The sequence below is a fragment of the Dendropsophus ebraccatus genome, chromosome 7 (assembly GCF_027789765.1).
Source record: "Dendropsophus ebraccatus isolate aDenEbr1 chromosome 7, aDenEbr1.pat, whole genome shotgun sequence".
NCBI classification, from domain to species: domain Eukaryota; kingdom Metazoa; phylum Chordata; class Amphibia; order Anura; family Hylidae; genus Dendropsophus; species Dendropsophus ebraccatus.
This window is the reverse complement of record NC_091460.1, coordinates 79563032-79581418: the sequence shown is the minus strand read 5'-3', so window position 1 is coordinate 79581418 and position 18387 is coordinate 79563032. Positions and strand designations below refer to the sequence as shown.

Genomic DNA, 18387 nt, shown 5'->3' with positions numbered 1-18387 from the left:
TAGATGAAAGTATTCAAAAATAGAAAAAAAAAGGAAAAACACGAATTTTTCCAAAAATATGTTCATTTAGTTTGAAATTTATCAATTTCACGAGGAACAGAAGAAAAAATGTACCTCAAAATTTGTAACACAGGTTCTTTTCAGTTCAACATTACCCCGTATGTGGGTATAAACCACTGTATGGGCACACAGCAGGGCTCAGAAGGGAGGACCAATTTGCTGGAGCAAAACCGCAGCTAGTAATAGTTATTAGAATAGCACAGTTACTAAGATAAAATAAAAAAAATGATTACAGGTAATGATTACAGGTAACGTAGGGTGGTTATGGGCAACCTGCGGTGGTTACGGGTAATCTGGAGGTGGTTGCGGGCAACCTGCGGTGGTTACGGGTAATCTGGAGGTGGTTACGGGCAACCTGGGGTGGTTACAGCAACCTGGGGGAGTTACGGACAACATAGGGTTGTTACCGACAATCTCGGGTGCTCACGGGCAACCGGCTGTGGTTACAGGCAACCTGCTGTGGTTACGGGCAAAGTGGGGTGGTTACAGGCAATGTGTGGTAGTTATGGACAATTTGGCGTGGATACGGACAACCTGCTGTGGTTACAGACAATCTGGGGTGGTTACAGGCAACCTGCTGTGGTTACGGGCAACGTGGGCTGGTTAAGGACAATCTGGGGTGGTTACAATCTGGGGTGGTTACGGATAAACTAAAGTGCTTATTGGTAATCTGGGATGTAATTTGGGGTGGTTACGGCAATCTGTAGAGGGTCACTGGCAATTTGGGATGGTTACGGGCAATGTGCGGAGGTTACAGTCAACGTGTGGTTGTTATGTGCAATCTGGGGGGATTACGAGCAACCTGGGATGGTTACAGGCAACCTGCTGTGGTTACGGGCAATGTTGGGTGGTTACAGGCAACGTGAGGTGGTTAAGGACAATCTGGGGTGGTTACGGATAAACTGAAGTGCTTATAGGTAATTGGGGTGTACCTCTAATTTGGGGTGGTGATGGCAATCTGGCGTAGTTATGGCCAATGTGGAGGCTGTCATTGGCAATTTGTGGTGGTTAGAGGCAACGTGCGGTGGTCAGAGGCAACGTGCAAGCTGGGGGGTTACATGTAATTTGGCATGATTACGGGCAACCTGGAGTGGTTATGCGCAACCTGCGGTGGGTTACAGACAATCTGGGATTGTTACGGATAAACTGAAGTGCTAATAGGTAATCTGGGGTGGGTACATGTAATTTGGGGTTAGCGGTAATCTGGGAGTAAACTGGGGTGGGTACATGTAATTTGGGTTAGCGGTAATCTGGGAGTAAACTGCAATTATTACTATAATAAAAAGTGTGTGTTTTATTTTTTTGTATGTTTTTCAATTTTTGTACTTTTACACATTCATGGTTACAGGCAACCTGCTGTGGTTACGGGCAATGTTGGGTGGTTACAGGCAACGTGAGGTGTTTTTTTACTATATTACTATGATTACTGTGATATTTTCTATCACAGTAATCATAGTTCAGTAACAGGGACTAAATTGGTCCCTGTCACTTAAAATTTTCAGAGTTTAATGCTTCTGAAGTGCATGCGCACTTCAAAAGCAGTCTGGACGCGGAGGAGGAAGGACCTCCTTGGATCAGCTAAGTATATGGGGTAGGGGGGTGACTGGGGGATGGGGGGTGACTGGAGGGATGGGGGGACGACTTGGGGGGACGGGACACTTCACTTTTTATCCCCTGTCATGAATGATTTGTGGTGACAGGGGATAAAAAGTGCAAGATAGAGAATGATGACGTTGCGGCACTCACTTGAATTCATTGAAATCTTTATTAATCGCTGAACAGCATATAATGTAACCACATGTGCTCAAAAAAGGTTACATGGCAGGTACAGGTGCATTCCACTTAAAGCATTTAGAGCTTAGAGCTTTAAGTGGAATGCACCTGTACCTGCCATGTAACCTTTTTTGAGCACATGTGGTTACATTATATGCTGTTCAGCGATTAATAAAGATTTCAATGAATTCAAGTGAGTGCCGCAACGTCATCATTCTCTATCTTGCATATTGGACTCTACGTTTTGGATTGCAGAGCACCACGCCAAGTCATACGCTGAAACAGACCGACCATAAGGGTGAGCCACACAAGCAGTTAATTACATACGGAATGTGTATATATGATGGGGAGTAGTGCCAAGTGAAATTTTTTCTGATTTCTTTGCTAGGGGATAAAAAGTGCTGGCTAGCACATGGCACAAGCGATCAGCGGTATATAGTATATACCGCTGATGGCTTGTACGGGGACCACACCAGTTGGTCCCCGATCACTGCCCCATGCTCTCCGCTACCTCTGGTGGCTGAGAGAATGGGGCTGTAATCATTTTTTCATTACCATCACTGTGAACACTGTGACTGGATAACATGCCATACTGTGTCTGGATAACACCGCTATACTAGACCTGACCAATACCACCACACTGTGACTAGATAACACCACCAGACCTGACCAATACCGCCATACTGTGACTGGATAACACCGCTATACCAGACTTGACCAATACCACCATACCCCCCCCCCCCCTCGAAAAGACACCAGATTTTCTGGCAACTTTGAACGGGAGGTGTGAGACTAGAAAAACAAAAAATAATAAAGTTGTTTCCTCCCCCCTGCTCCCTGGTACTGCCCCTTTCCAAGGTGCTGCCCTAGGCACCAGACCATGGGTGCTTAATGGTAAACACGACCCTGCAGGTATACAGGACACTGCAGGTATACAGGACCCCAAACTTTACACTACAGGTATACAGGACCTCCACCAACTCTATACTAGAGGTATACAGGACCTCCACCGATTATATACTACAGGTATACAGGACCCCAAACTATAAACTACAGGTATACAGGACCCTCAAACTATAAACTACAGGTATACAAGATCTCCTCCAACTACACATTACAGGTATACAGCACCTTCACCAACTATATACTACAGGTATACAGGACCCCCAAACTATACAGTACAGGTATACAGGACCTTCACCAACTCTATAGTACAGGTATACAAGACCTCCACCAACTATACACTACAGGTATCCAGGACCCTTAAACTATAAACTACAGGTATACAAGACCTCCTCCAACTACACATTACAGGTATACAGCACCTTCACCAACTATATATTACAGGTATACAGGACCCCCGAACTATACAGTACAGGTATACAGGACCTTCACCAACTATACACTGCAGGTATACAGGACTTCCCAAACTATACAGTACAGGTATACAACCCCCCAACTATACACTACTGGTATACAGGACCTCCCTCAACTATACACTCCAGGTACACAGCCCCACCCCAACTACACACTACAGATATTCAGCCCCTCCCCAACTATACACTATAGGTATACAGTCCCCACCCCCAACTATACACTACATATATATGGGACCCCTAAAAACTATACACTTTAGGTATACAGAACCCCTCCAACTATGCACTATAGGTATACACTATTTGCACTGATTAACTCAGATGAAACAATACCTTTTAGAAGATTGCAGTTTCCTGTTAAGCACCATTTGCAATGACAATAAACAAGGCCCAAGGCCGATCACTGCAGGTGGCGGCATAAATCTGGATTCTGCATGTTTTCCGCATGGACAATTGTGTGTTGCTGCTCCAGAGTTGTATCAGGTAAAAAAAATTATGTCTATGCATTGGGCAATAGCACTGCCAATATTGTATATAACCAGGCTCTGTATAACACTGCCAATGTTGTATATAACCAGGCTCTGTATAACACTGCCAATGTTGTATATAACCAGGCTCAGCATAACACTGCCAATGTTGTATATAACCAGGCTGTAAATAACACTGAAAATGTTGCTTACAACCAGGCTATGTATATAACGCTGTCAACATTGTATATAACCAGGCTGTATATAACACTGCCAATGTTGTACAGTATATAACCAGGCTCTGTATATAACACTGTCAATGTTGTATATAACCAGGCTCTGTATATAACACTGCCAATGTTGTATATAACCAAGCTCTGTATACAGTCTAATCACATGCCATCTGTTTGGCTTTTAGGTATTTAGGATGTTTAAAGTTTTTAGTTAATTTCTAATGTGCATAAGCTACAATTTACATAAACAGTGCAGAACTGGCGGGGTTTAAAGGGCTACTGGTGATTTCACGTAAAAAAAAAAAAAAAACATAGTTTGGCCTCCTGGGCATCTTAGAAGAAATCTAATTAACACACCAACACTTTATACCCGGGCAGCGCCGGGTACATTTTCTAGTTAAATATAAAAGGCACCTAAAACACCCAATCAAACCTTTATAATGAACTTTTGTAATGGACCCAGTGGGTACAAGCAGATTTTGCTATATATATATATATATATATATATATATATATATATATATATATATGTATAGTGCTTAGAAACTGTGAAGTGTGTGAATTTTCATTCCCCCCTCCCCCCAAACTGAACACACTTCTGCAGCTTTTACGTGTAGTAGAGACTTCCCATACTTTTAATGAGGCTAGTTGGACATAATTGGTTTAGTCATGAATGGGCTATTTGTGGTAAAATGACCAAAGCGTTGGTGACATTAAGATTGGCGAATTGTTTTGTGTCAACAAGAATATGTGGCTTCGGTTATATACTGTGCAAAGACTTACAATAGAACAATTCTGCACGTGCAATTAGAACATTTAATGATAACCTATGTGCAATGTCTAAGGGGCATTGCTGTTCATTTACTTTTTAAAATAAAATTAGAATTGTGCTTTAATTACACTGTTTTGTTACCTTCTAATTAAAAACAGACCGGAGAACTAGTATTCAACACATTGTTTAGGTTAAAAATAATCAAGACGCTTTCTTAATTTCTTTAGGTGTACCTAAGTAGATGCAAAGCATTATATTCCAGGCACAAGAAAGTTTTATGTTACTGTAAAGTCAGCATGAAAGGAAAGGGGATAAATGGAGTCAAATGCATCCCTACTGAGATTTCCTGAAATGTGTGTGATGGTAATTATCTTCTCATTCTGGAAAGCAAAGCTTAACACCTTTTTTTCTTTTCCTCCTTTTTTAAAGTGTGTTTAAAGGGCTCTTTTTGAATACTGAATTGAATATGCCAAGGACTAAGTGATAAATAAAATATCTTGGCCAGCATTTTTTTATGGTTTTGCCTTTTAGTATTTCTTTTTGTCTTACATGAAACAGAACGACATTGTGAATGCATTCAAGCATTTTGATTTTAATGTGTTTCTGGGACATCTGTTCATAAGCATGACAATGTCCCTTTTTTACACATGGTTGTTATTTATTTATGGAGGTGGGCATTACTTCACTGACTTTAGGTCAATCACCAGTCCAAAAAATAATTAATATTGTAATAGTATGCATGAAACTGACAGTTCTGAAACATTCTTGCTTTGTACTTTGCTGTATTTTTTTATTTTTAGAAAAGAAAACTGAACAAAAGGTAACAGACGTTGTTTCGAAATAACAGCAATTATTTGCCATTAAATGACGTCCATCCACTCAATTTTTAACAGTGTGTGAACATAGCCTTTTTGTGTTTTCCACTCCTGGTTTTGGTTGCAAAATAAGGACCAAAATTCTAAACAAAAATACTGTGTGTGAACCTAGCCTAAGGCCGTATTACATGACCAGAGCCCACTGTAAATAAGTGCCAATATACTAAAGCAAAACTCGCTTACAGAGCCTACTACATGACTCCATGATTGTGTGGCCAGGGCTGCACAAACATTGCTTGATTTTTTCTTTAACCTTTGCTTTAATAAGCCATCAACAGCACATCCCCTATTACATGTAGAGATGTGTGGCCGATAGAGGTTTATTTTATGACAAATTTAAAGTGAGCAATCAGCTGTCAAACAAACATTGGTTTATGGCTAGCTTTACTACACAGGGCCATATTTGGCAAATAGTCATTTCATGTAATATGACCTTGACTTAAAAAGATTAAACATTATCCGGGAGTTTACCATTGATTTATACTATTTTATAATGCCTTATACTGTGTGCTGTATCAAGGATCAAAGACAAGAAACAACTAAGAAGGCTAGATCAAAGAGGAAAAGCTCCAGGTTACATGTCTCCAGTCAAAAGCCTTCCAAGGGACTGCAAAGAGGAACTTAATACTGTAAGTAGGCTTAATAAAGGGGTCTAAAGGTGCGTTTCCACGTAACGATTATTGTGCGAATTTGCGCGATAACGATCAAATTCGAACGATAATCAAACGTGTAAACGCAGTGAACCATCCAACGACGAACGTGAAATCATTCATTTTGATCTTTCAACATGTTATCAAATCGTCGTTCGTTGTTCGCAAAAAAATTGCAGATCGTTCCGTGTGAACAGTCATTCGCCGATTTAACCAATGTGTGAGATAGGCTTAAGCAATTGCAAGACGATCGCAAAACGATTTTCCGTACGTACTGTCTAAACGCTGATCGTTATGAAAAAAAATCGTAACTCCGACATCGTTAATCGTACGATCGGGCCAATTATCGTTTCGTGTAAACGCACCTTAACACAATATAAGTACTAAGGGGTCTAGCTACCATATGAGCAACAAAAATATAAAAGCTAGAGGCAACACTAGCTGATATTTAAAACTTTTAAAATAGGTAGAAATAAGTATGTACTACATTAAAAATATTAATCTAATTGCGGTAATTGGGGTAAATATTAACCCTTAGACGACCCAGGGCGTATAGTTACGCCATGGAAGTCTGTCCCCAGACGACCTAGGGCGTAACTGTACGCCCTGGGTGTTTCTCACGCTATGAAGCGTGCTCCGGAGTGGAGCGCGCTTCATAGCAGGTGGGGGCCGGCTGCAATCAGCAGCCGGGACCTCACCGGTAATGACACGCTGCAGCGATCGCGCTGCCGTGTGACATTAACTCCTTAAACGCCGCGGCGTTTAAGTGTAAGTGACAGGGGGAGTCCCCTGTCACTTACCGATCGGGACCCCCGCAGTGTGACTGCGGGGGTCCCGATCGGTAAAACGGGCCGCCGGAGGTCTCTCACCTGCCTCCGTGCGGTCCGAACGGCGCTCTGGTCACTGAGCCTGCACAGGCAGGCTCAATGAGCAGAGCGCCGATAACACTGATCAATGCTATGCCTATGGCATAGCATTCATCAGTGTAAAAATCCAAGTAGTGAATGTAAAAGTCCCCCAAAGGGACTTCAAATGTGTAAAAAAAAAAAAGTTAAAAACACTAACACACAACCCCAAAACCCCTCCCCCAATAAAAGTTGAAATCACCCCCCTTTCCCATTATATAAATAAAACATATAAAAATAAATAAATAGATAAACATATAATATACCGTAGCGTGCGTAATTGTCCGATCTATTAAAATATAACAAGCGTCATTGCGAACGGTAAACGGCGTACACGAAAAGAGGGAAAAAAGTGCGCGGATTACCGATTTTATGTTACATTATATATATAAAAAAATTAATAAAAAGTGATCAAAACGTCCGATCTTCACAAATATGGTATTAATAAAAACTAGAGATCATGGCGGAAAAAATGACACCCCATACAGCCCCGTAGGTGAAAAAATAAAACCGTTATAAGAGTCACAATAGTCCCATTTTATTTATAATTAATTGCCCAAAAAAAAGGATTTCATTTAAAAAAAATATATAACATTAGAGAATCTGTGTAACCTGCATATGGTTGTGTTCGGACTGACCTATAGAGTAATGGTATCATGTCGCTTTTACCATATAGTATATTACGTAGACACAGGAACCCCCCAAACGTTACCATATTGCATTCTTTTTTGCGATTTCACCAATTTATATCTTCATAAATAATATATTTGGAATTCCATCATACATGTTATGGTAAAATGAATGACGCCATTACAAAGTACAACTATTCCTGTAAAAAACAAGCACTTACATGGCCTGTAGATAAAAAACTGAAAGTGCTGGAGCTCTTAGAAGGGGAGGAGGGGAAAACGGAAACACTAAGATCAAAATTTGCGCGGTCCACTGGGTCATTTTGGGCCTGGTCCTCAAAGGGTTAAACTATATGTGGAACTGCTGATCTGACCTAACAATGCTTGGGTTAGATAATTGCATCTCCAAAAATGAGTTTTCCATATTACAATTACTCATTATCAGCTGTTTAAACAAGCATTGAACATCAGCATGTAGTGTTTTTAGAGGCCTGGATTTTGATAACAATCACCCTACGCACTTGACTGCACTTCCCTGTGGGATATTTTACACAGTCTTAGGCCATGTTCACACAACATATATTTCCGTAAAAGTACAGCCATTCTTGCCGATTGCAACAACACCCATGATTAATACGAAAATATACGTTACCTGGCCTCTATGGAATCCCGGCTGGAGCGTATACACGTAGGTTATGCTCCCGCTGGGATCTCTTGTCAGTTGTCAGTGACATGTCAGTTTTCTGCGGCCGCTATTCATTGAATAGCGGCCGCAGAAAACCCTGTCAGTGCATACTTTTGAGCGAGCAGCTCCGGTCGCTCGCTCGCTCCATAGTGTGCAGTTGGGAGTTCTGATGGGGCCACACAAGGATTTGCCCGCATCAGAACTCTGCGGCACTAAACATCATCAAAAACTGCAGTACTGGCCGGGAACCGGGAGCCGTCCGGGTCCATGAACCGCCGGTCTCTTATAGTGTGTGAACATAGCCTAAAAGGGCATTTAGCAGGACCAAAAGGTGATTTAGCAGGACCACAAGTCCCATGTAGAGATTCCCCTATATTGCATTCATAAAGTGGTACTTGCCTTCTTACCTTTGGTCACCATCACATATTGAATTATTTAACTACACATGTTTGTGGGATATACTGTGCAGTTCACAGGTGATGCAGCAAGACCAAAGTTACATAACTAAAGATGAGTTTGGTTCAGTTCGGTTCTTTCTACAAAGCGAATTCACAGCAAAATTAGCTAAACATGGCGGCCAAGATGGCAGCTGCACATTAGCTTACAGTTCTGTCACTTAGTGGAAGTAAGAGATAATCCATAATCCTTTATGTCCTGTCAAATCACCTGAAAGCCCCACTGTGATGTCAGCACCTCCCCTCACCCTCTATATATAGGGTGATTCCAGAGCCGATTCTAGCTTTTATGCCGCCTGAGGTGAAAACTGACAAAGCGCCCCCCCCCCCCCCTCAGAGCAATAGTCAGGGAGAGAAGATCCAGGACAGGCACAGTGCAGCAACGCAGTGTGTATGGGACAGCACTATAGATAACAGTGTGCTCTGTGCGGTGACCAGATTTTTTAACTGTTTGAGCCACTATGGGCCCCCTGGGAGCTTCAAAACAAACAACAATCTACAACTGCTGACCTCTGACCTCAGGAGCCGGAGAAGAGCCATAAAACGGGCTGCTCTGTTAACTCTTTCAGTACTGCAGAATGTAGAGTATTACTGTGCATCACTTACATATACAGAAAGAGTTAACAGCAGAGCAGAACATTACACAGCATGTAGCAGCACTTACAAACAGACTCTATACGACCTCTACCTCTAAAAGTAGTCTGAGTAATATATTTTCTTGGCTTGTTGTGATCTGTAGTGCAGCTATTTCAGTCTTGACTGTGCAGTGTCCATAAAATGGTGAAGCCCAGGGGTAAGGATCAAGGACGAGGGCGTGGGGGTGGGGTTCCAAGCAATGCAGTAGGCATAGGTCATGATTCTGGGCAGGGTGTGTTTTCAACGCCATGCTGTGTCAGGCTAAATTTTATGGTGCTTCATATGCTAACTTTGTTTTGATGGTTTCTTGTGTTCGCACACATATATAAATAAATTTATATATAAATAAATAAATATATAAATATAGGTATATAAATATATTAATATATAAATAATAAAATATTATATATATATATATATATATATATATAATATAATAACAATAATAATACAGTATATAATATAATAATATAATAATTATAATATAATAATAGTATAATATATAAATATATATATATATATAACTAATATATATATTAATAAATATAAATATAAATAATATATTTATATACTATAAATATAATATGTAAATATAATATAATAAACATTGTAAATATATAAACAAATAAATATTATAAATATATAAATATGTACAACAATAATAATAATACAATATATAATACAATATATATATATATAAATATATATATACTGTATATATATATATATATATATATATATATATTATTTATAGTATATTTATATACTATAAATATAAAATATAATTTTATATTTAGTAATAAATATACTGCCATGCTTTGTGAGGTTAAGTTTTTGGGTGGTTCATATGCTACCTCTGTTTTAATTGTTCACTGTGTTCTCACTGCCATGCTGTGACAGAATAAGTGTTTGGGTGGTTCATCTGCCTACCTCTCTTTTAACCAGGCTGTTGCCCATAATTTGGCATAATGGTGCGATTAGGCAGCCTCAGGGGCATCCATGCATTCTGCCCCTGCTGTTTACTGTCCATTTTCGTGGTGTTTCCATCATTTTCTGAGGTTGACAGGTTTTAAAACCACCTTCCCTTTACCGAACTTGGGTCCACTGCAAAAATGCTTGAGTTTCCGATTGACTTCAATAGGGTTCGTTACTCATAATGAGCACCCGAGTATCGGGAAATATTCGTCTCGAGTAACGAGCATCCAAGCATTTTAGTACTCGCTCATCACTAACCCCCTACTCTTTAATCCCTTCAAGACAGAGCCCTTTGATGCACAAAAGTCAGGGTAAGATTATTGCAATGTTCCTCTCCGCCTTCTCAGAGCCATAGCGCTAATATTTTTCCACCTACATAGTGCTAATATTTTTCCACCTACAGGGCTGGTTGGGATGTCATTTTTTGCGCCATGATCTCTATTTTTTATTAATTTCAAATTGGTGTAACAGAAAAATTTTGATTGCTTTTTATCAATTTTTTTGTGATATATAGTTTAATAAAATCAGCAATCCTGGTTCCTTTTTTTTTTTCCTGTTACACCGTTCACCGTGCGGGAACACTAATTTTATATTTTAACCCCTAGGCGACCCTGGACGTACCTGTACATCCAGGGGCGTCTCCATGTGCTCAGAGTGGGGCCGCGCGGTGGCCGCGCTCTGAACTGCCGTGGTCCCGGGTGCCGCTCGTAGCTCGTATTAGCGGGTATGGTCTGTCCGCCATGCCCGCTAATACAGTAATCGGATGCAGCTGTCAAAGTTGACAGCTGCATCCGATTACTTGATGCAGCCCGTTCCCTGGTGTCTAGTGGGGAAGATCGCTCCTCCGGGACGTTGTCCCAGAGGAGCGATCCACACATCTTACCCCGTCCGGGGTCAGCGCCGTAATGCCGCTGATCCCGGCTCGGAACTCGATTGCTTCCGGCTGCAGCAGCCGGAAGCAATCGATGTGCCTATCTCATCAATCTATGCTGCATATCTATTCAGCATAGGGCTATGTTCACACTGCGTATGTTTCCGGCTGTAGTGCAAACCGCGAATATACGCACGTAGTTTTGAGGTTGATGCGTTCGCTTGAAATTATACGATATATGCCCGCACAATGCACACTACGTATGAGCTTACGGCCAGATCGTATACGGCGCAGTGAAAAATTAACAAGACCATTGTTTGAGGACGGAAATGTTGAAACTCACGGCCGTGGATTCCAGTGCGGTCCCGTACAAAGTACTTATTTAAGCGAAATTGAACTTGATTTTTTGATCCAAAAGGTTCTGTGAGTTTTATTGGGCTGGGCGAAGATTTCCAAGTAAATGACCTGTTTCAGATCACTTCGAAACAAACTAGGGAAGCATAACTGTACTACGACGTATGTTCGCGGTTCGTACGCATCCGGCCGCATGGTGATTTTTCCCACACCCGTAGTTTCAGCCGCACATGTACGGCGGCGTACGAACTACGGCCAGACTCATACGCAGTGTGAACATAGCCTAAGCCTAGGAATGGAGCGTTTATTTGGAACATGTAATTGTTAACAATGGTTTGAATTTTTTACAGGCCATCAGATAAAATGAAAGTTATACATGTTATATATTGTTGTAATCATAATGACTTGAGGAACAAGTCATATAACAAGTCAGTTTTACCCCAGGGCGAACGGCGTAAAAACGAAAAAAAAAAAAACAAATAAAAGAAATGCGTTTTTTTTTTCAATTTCACCACACTTTGAATTTTTTTTCTGGTTTGGTAGTAAACTTTATGAAAAAATTCAGCCTGTCATTGCAAAGTACAATTAGTGGTGCAAAAAATAATGGCTCATGTGGGTTTCTAGATGAAAAAATGCAAGTGCTATGGCCTTTTAAGCACAAGGAGGGAAAAACGAAAACGCAAAAATTTAAATTGGCCCGATCCTCTAAGGGTTAATAGTTCGGACAATTCTGCACGCTACGATATGAAATATATTTATTTTTTTTTTCTATTTTTATTTTTATAATGGGCAAGGGGGTCTTTTAAACTTTTATAGGGGGGGGGGGGTTATAAGGGTTATTTTAAATACTTTTAAAAACTTTTTTTATTACACTTTTTTTTTTTTACAATTTCATTTACTGTAAAATATGCAATCATTAGATTGCATGTACTTATCTATGCTATGTCAAAGCATAGCATAGAGCAGTGTTATCGGCAATCTATGTATAGAGAAATTTGAAGATGCAGTCAGGCAACCCAAGCATTGTTAGCTCAAGTTAGAATTTCCATCCATCATTTCATATTTACTAAACAACAATTGGATCAATATTTTTTTTAATATAGTGAACACTGTTTTCTCCCTTTAAAAAAAATATTAACCCCCTTCGTGCTGCAGCTAGTTTGGGCCTTAATGACCAGGCTAATTTTTTAAAATCTGACCTGTCTCACTTTATGCTCTTATAGCTCAGTGATGCTTTAACGTATGCTAGCGATTCCGAGATTGTTTTTTCGTGACATATGGCACTTTATGTTAGTGGCAAAATTTGGTCACTACTTTGTGTGTTTTTTGTGAAAAACATCAAAATATCATGAAAAATTTAAAAAATTTGCATTTTATGAACTTTGAAATTCTCTGCTTCTAAAAAAAGAAAGTCGTAGCACATAAATTAGTTACTAAGTCACATTACCAATATGTCTTCTTTATTCTGGCATAATTTGGTAAACATAATTTACTTTTTTAGGGTGTTACGGGGCTTAGAAATTCATCAGCAAATTATCAAATTTTCGTGAAAGTTTCCAAAACTGATTTTTTTAGGGACCAGTTCTTTTTTTAAATGGATTTAGAAGTCTGGTATCCTGAAAACCCCCATAAGTGACCCCATTTTGGAAACTACACACCTTAAAGAATTAATCTAGGGGTATAATGAGCATTTTAACCCTACAGGGGCTGGAGGAAAGTATTCACAATTAGGCAGTAAAAAAAATAGAAAATTTTAATTTTCCAATAATATATACGTTTAGATTAAAGTTTCTCATTTTCAAAAGGAATATGAGACAAAAAGCACCCCAAAATTTGTAATGCAGGTTCTCTTGAGTACAACGGTACCCCATATGTGGGCGGAAAACCACTGTATGGGCACACAGCAGGGCTCAGAAGGAAGGGAGCGCCAATTAGCTTTTCCAATGCAAATTTTGCTGAAGAAGTTTCTGAGCGCCAGGTGCGTTTGCAGTGCCCCTGTAGTGTCAGCAGAGAGAAAACCCCCGATAAGTCACCCCATTTTGGAAAGTACACCCCTCAAAGAATTCATCTTGGTGTGTGGTGACCATTTTGACCCCACAGGTATTACAGGAAAGTATTCAAAAGAAGACAGTAAAAATGAAAAACTCGAATTCTTCCAATAATATGTTCGTTTAGTTTGAAATTTCTCAATTTCACGAGGAACAAGAGGAAAAAAGTACCCCAAAATTTGTAACGCAGGTTCTCCTGAGTACAATGGTACCCCATATGTGGGCATAAACCACTGTATGGGCACACAGGAGGGCTCAGAAGGGAAGGAGCGCCAATTAGCTTTTTCAATGCAGATTTTGCTGCAGAAGTTTCCGAGCGCCAGGTGCGTTTGCAGTGCCCCTGTAGTGCCAGCGGAGTAAAATCTCGCCATAAGTCACTCCATTTTGGAAAGTGCACCCCTCAAAGTATTCATCTTGGTGTGTGGTGACCATTTTGACCCCACAGGTATTAGAGGAAAGTATTCAAAAGTAGACAGTAAAAATGAAAAACTCAAATTTTTCCAATATTATGTTCTTTTAGTTTGAAATTTCTCAGTTTTATGAGGAACAAGAGGAAAAAAGTACCCCAAAATTTGTAACGCAGGTTCTCCTAAGTGAAAAGGTACCTCATATGTGGGCATAAACCACTGCATGGGCACACAGGAGGGCTCAGAAGGAAAGGAGCGCCAATTAGCTTTTTTAATGCAGATTTTGCTGAAGAAGTTTCCGAGCGCCAGGTGCGTTTGCAGAGCCCCTGTAGTGTCCGCAGAGTAAAATCTCCCAATAAGTCACCCCATTTTAGAAAGTGAACCCCTCAAAAAATTTATTTTGGGGTGTGGTGAGCATTTTGACCCCACAGGTGTTTGAGGAAAGTATTCAAATGTAGACAGTAAAAATGAAAAACTCGATTTTTTCCAATAATATGTTCCTTTAGTTTGAAATTTCTCAATTTCTCGAGGAACAGGAGAGAAATGTCACCCCAATATATGTAAAGCAGGTTCTCCTGAGTAGAACGGTACCCCATATGTGGGCATAAACCACTGCATGGGCACACAGCCGGGCTCAGAAGGGAAGGAGCGCCAATTAGCATTTTCAGTGCAGATTTTTCTGAAGAAGTTTCTGAGCGTCAGGTGCGTTTGCAGAGCCCCTGTAGTGTCAGCAGAATAGATTCCCCCCAAAAGTCACCCCATTTTGGAAAGTGCACCCCTCAAAGAATTCATCTTGGGGTGTGGTGACCATTTTTACCCCACAGGTATTAGAGGAAAGTATTAAAAATTGGCCAGTAAAAATGAAAAACTCTAATTTTTCCAATAATATGTTGGTTTAGTTTGGAATTTCTCAATTTGACGAGGAACAGGAGAGAAATCGTACCCCAAAATCTGTAACGCAGGTTCTCCTGAGTACAACGGTACCCCATATGTGGGCATAAACCACTGTATGGGCACACAGCAGGGCTCAGAATGGAAGGAGCGCCAATTTACAGGAGCAAAACCGCAGCTAGTAATGGTTATTAGAATAGCGCAGTTACTAAAATAAAATAAAAAAAATTAGTTTACAGGTAATGTGGGGTGGTTACGGGCAACCAGGGGTGGTTATGGGCAACCTGAGGTGGTTACAGGTAATCTGGGGTGGTTACGGACAACATGGGGTGGTCACGGGCAACCTGCTGTGGTTACGGCAACCTGGGGTGGTTATGGGCAACGTGGGGTGGTTACGGGCAACGAGGGGTGGTTATGGGCAACGTGTGGTGGTCACGGGCAACCTGCTGTGGTTACGGCAACGTCGGATGGTTACAGGCAACGTGGGCTGGTTACAGGCAACGTGGGCTGGTTACGGGCAATCTGCTGTGCTTACAGACAATCTGGGATGGTTACGGGAAACGTGGGGTGGTTACGGGCAACCTGCAGTGCTTACAGACAATCTGGGGTGGATACGGGCAACGTGGGGTGGTTACGGGCAACCTGCAGTGCTTACTGACAATCTGGGGTGGTTACGGGCAACGTGGGGTGGTTACAGGCAATGTGGGGTGGTTACGGATAAACTGAAGTTCTTATAGGCAATCTGGGGTGGATACCTGTAATCTGGCATGGGCACCGCAATCTGGAGGGGGTCATTGGCAATTTGGGGTGGTCAGAGGCGCCGTGCCGTGGTCAGAGGCGACGTGTGGTGGTCAGAGGCGACGTGTGGTGGTCAGAGGCGACGTGCGGTGGTCAGAGGCGACGTGCGGTGGTCAGAGGCGACGTGCGGTGGTCAGAGGCATCGTGGCGTGGGCAGAGGCATCGTGGCGTGGGCAGAGGCAATGCGCGGTGGTTATGTGCAATCTGGGGGGGGTTACATGTAATCTGGCATGATTACGGAGAACCTGGGGGGGGGTTATGTGCAACCTGGAAGGGTTACAGACAATCTGGGATTGTTACTGATAAACTGAAGTGTGTGTTTTATTTTTTTGTATGTTTGTCACTTTTTGTACTTTATACATTCATTTTCACTGTATTACTATGATTACTGTGATATTTTCTATCACAGTAATCATAGTTCAGTGACAGAGACCAAATTAGTCTCTGTCACTTTAAATTTTCAGAGCTTGGCTGGTTGTGGAGCGCATGCGCACTTCATAACCAGCCAGGACGTCGAGGAGGACGGAGCTCCAGGAGCAGGTGAGTATATGGGGTAGGGGGGGGTGACTGGGGGACGGGGGTGACAGGGGGGGTGGGGGGCGACTTGGGGGGTGGGGGGACATCACTTTTTATCCCCTGTCACCAATCATTCATGGTGACAGGGGATAAAAAGTGCCGGGAGCACATGGTACAAGCGATCAGCGGTATATAGTATATAACGCTGATCGCTTGTACCGGGACCCCACAGGGGGGGTCCCCGATGACTGCCCCATGCTCTCCGCTACCTCCGGTGGCGGAGAGCATGGGGCTTTCATTCATTTTAACTTTTCCATCGCTGTGAACCGACATTAGTCGGTTCACAGCGATGGCGGCGGCCATCTTGGAAATGATGGCCGCCGGGGGAGGGGGGTTAGAGATCGCCCTACTAGGGGGGGCTGATCTGAGGTCTGGGGGACATTTATTTAATCTCCCCCTGCCGTAGATTCACGGCGGGGGGAGATAAAAGGCGGCGGCAGCACCGGTAATCCCCTTTACCGACGGCCGCCGCTATAACGTTAATAGCGGCGATCGTCGGTAAGGGGGGGGGGCGGGACGGACCCCACACACTGCCCCAACCCCTCAGCTACCTCCGGTAGTCGGGGGGATGGGGTGGGGGCCGTCCCGGCCCCGCAGCCTTATTCTCTGCCATCGCCGTAAAAAGCTGATGGCAGCAGAATAAGGACCATTAGTGACCGCCGTAAAAAGCCGTATCGGCGGTCACTAAGGGGTTAATATTAGTTACATTTTAAATATCAGCTATCTTCCATGGCTAAAAGATTATATTTTTGTTGTTCAGGGCATTTTTTTTTTTTTTTTATAACCCTTTAATTATCCCTTTTGCATTATTCAGATACAACCACCAATGGAATATAAAAGAGCTTCGCTACAGTTAAAATTTGTATCTAGCATCATGAAATGGGATCTGGGTAAAGGTCAGTGATGAGTGCTACGTCGTTACTAGTGTAAGACACCATGGGGAAACTTATGAATGTTTCGCCCCTGGCGTATGCTAGGGAGAAGGTGCAAGTACTTGCCTTCTTTCTTGAGTACAACTGCCTTGATCGTTTTCTTGAATGGTAGGCATGGGGGGGGGGGGGTCAAGGCAGAGAGGATATGTCATGATGATTTATCAAGATCTACGTCTGCACTCAGGAGGAAATCATGATACAAATGTAAATGTAAGGCCAATTGGCTTTAGTAAAAGGGGCATGTAAATCTGGCTTCTTCTTTAACAATTTTGTGCCAGCTTTGTATTTCTTATCAACAGTACTGCATCCAGGTCGCCCATAGAATTACAGCCCATAAATTCCTAAGCTTGGGTCATATTTAATTCCCAGATTGATATGCCCCTGGACACCAAAGCTAAAGTTTCTAGTGTCAGATATGTTGTTCTTCATCAGTTCTAATTCTCTGACATTGAGGCTTCTCTCAAGAATTTCTTTTGCATTAGCTCCCCAAATTGTACAGTGAACTGCAATGTTTTCATTTCTCCTCCTGATGCTAAAAGTTAAGCTTTTGAAAATACAGGGGTCTGCCCGGTAAGCTGTTCCAGCACTTTAGTGGCTCAAGTCAGCCTTTCACCACTCTCAACAACACATATATTAAGGCTCAACTCCAGGATTTGATTTTCCCTCTCAGATTTCTCAACAATGTTGCTAGATTTGAAGAGCCATATGCCCATTTTTGAGGTGCTCTCAATAAAAAAATAAAAATTTTAATTTAATCGGATTGAATTTGAAATTCAAGATTGAAAAACCTGGCTGATTAAAAAGACCTGGCTTATCCTGCCTTTAAATCTGCTACAACTTCTAAGGAAGGCAAGAAAGTTATCAAAAGCTAGTTGGTGAGGGCAACGTTATGGTGATAAGGAAGAGTAGTAGTAGGAGCGGTTGCGTAAGCCTTGACAGAACCAGACACAGGGCCCACAATCTTGAGTGGGGGCAGCAAGGAGGCCTTCCCAGGTTGTGTCCTGGTCCCTGCCTTCACA

The 18387-nt window shown here is 41.8% G+C and overlaps 1 pseudogene; it reads right to left on the bottom strand.

Moving 5' to 3' along the window:
- LOC138796567 (large ribosomal subunit protein uL5-like) overlaps positions 1-18081 on the bottom strand; it is a 165479-nt pseudogene extending 147398 nt beyond the window's left edge.
- Between the last annotated feature and the right edge of the window lie 306 nt (positions 18082-18387).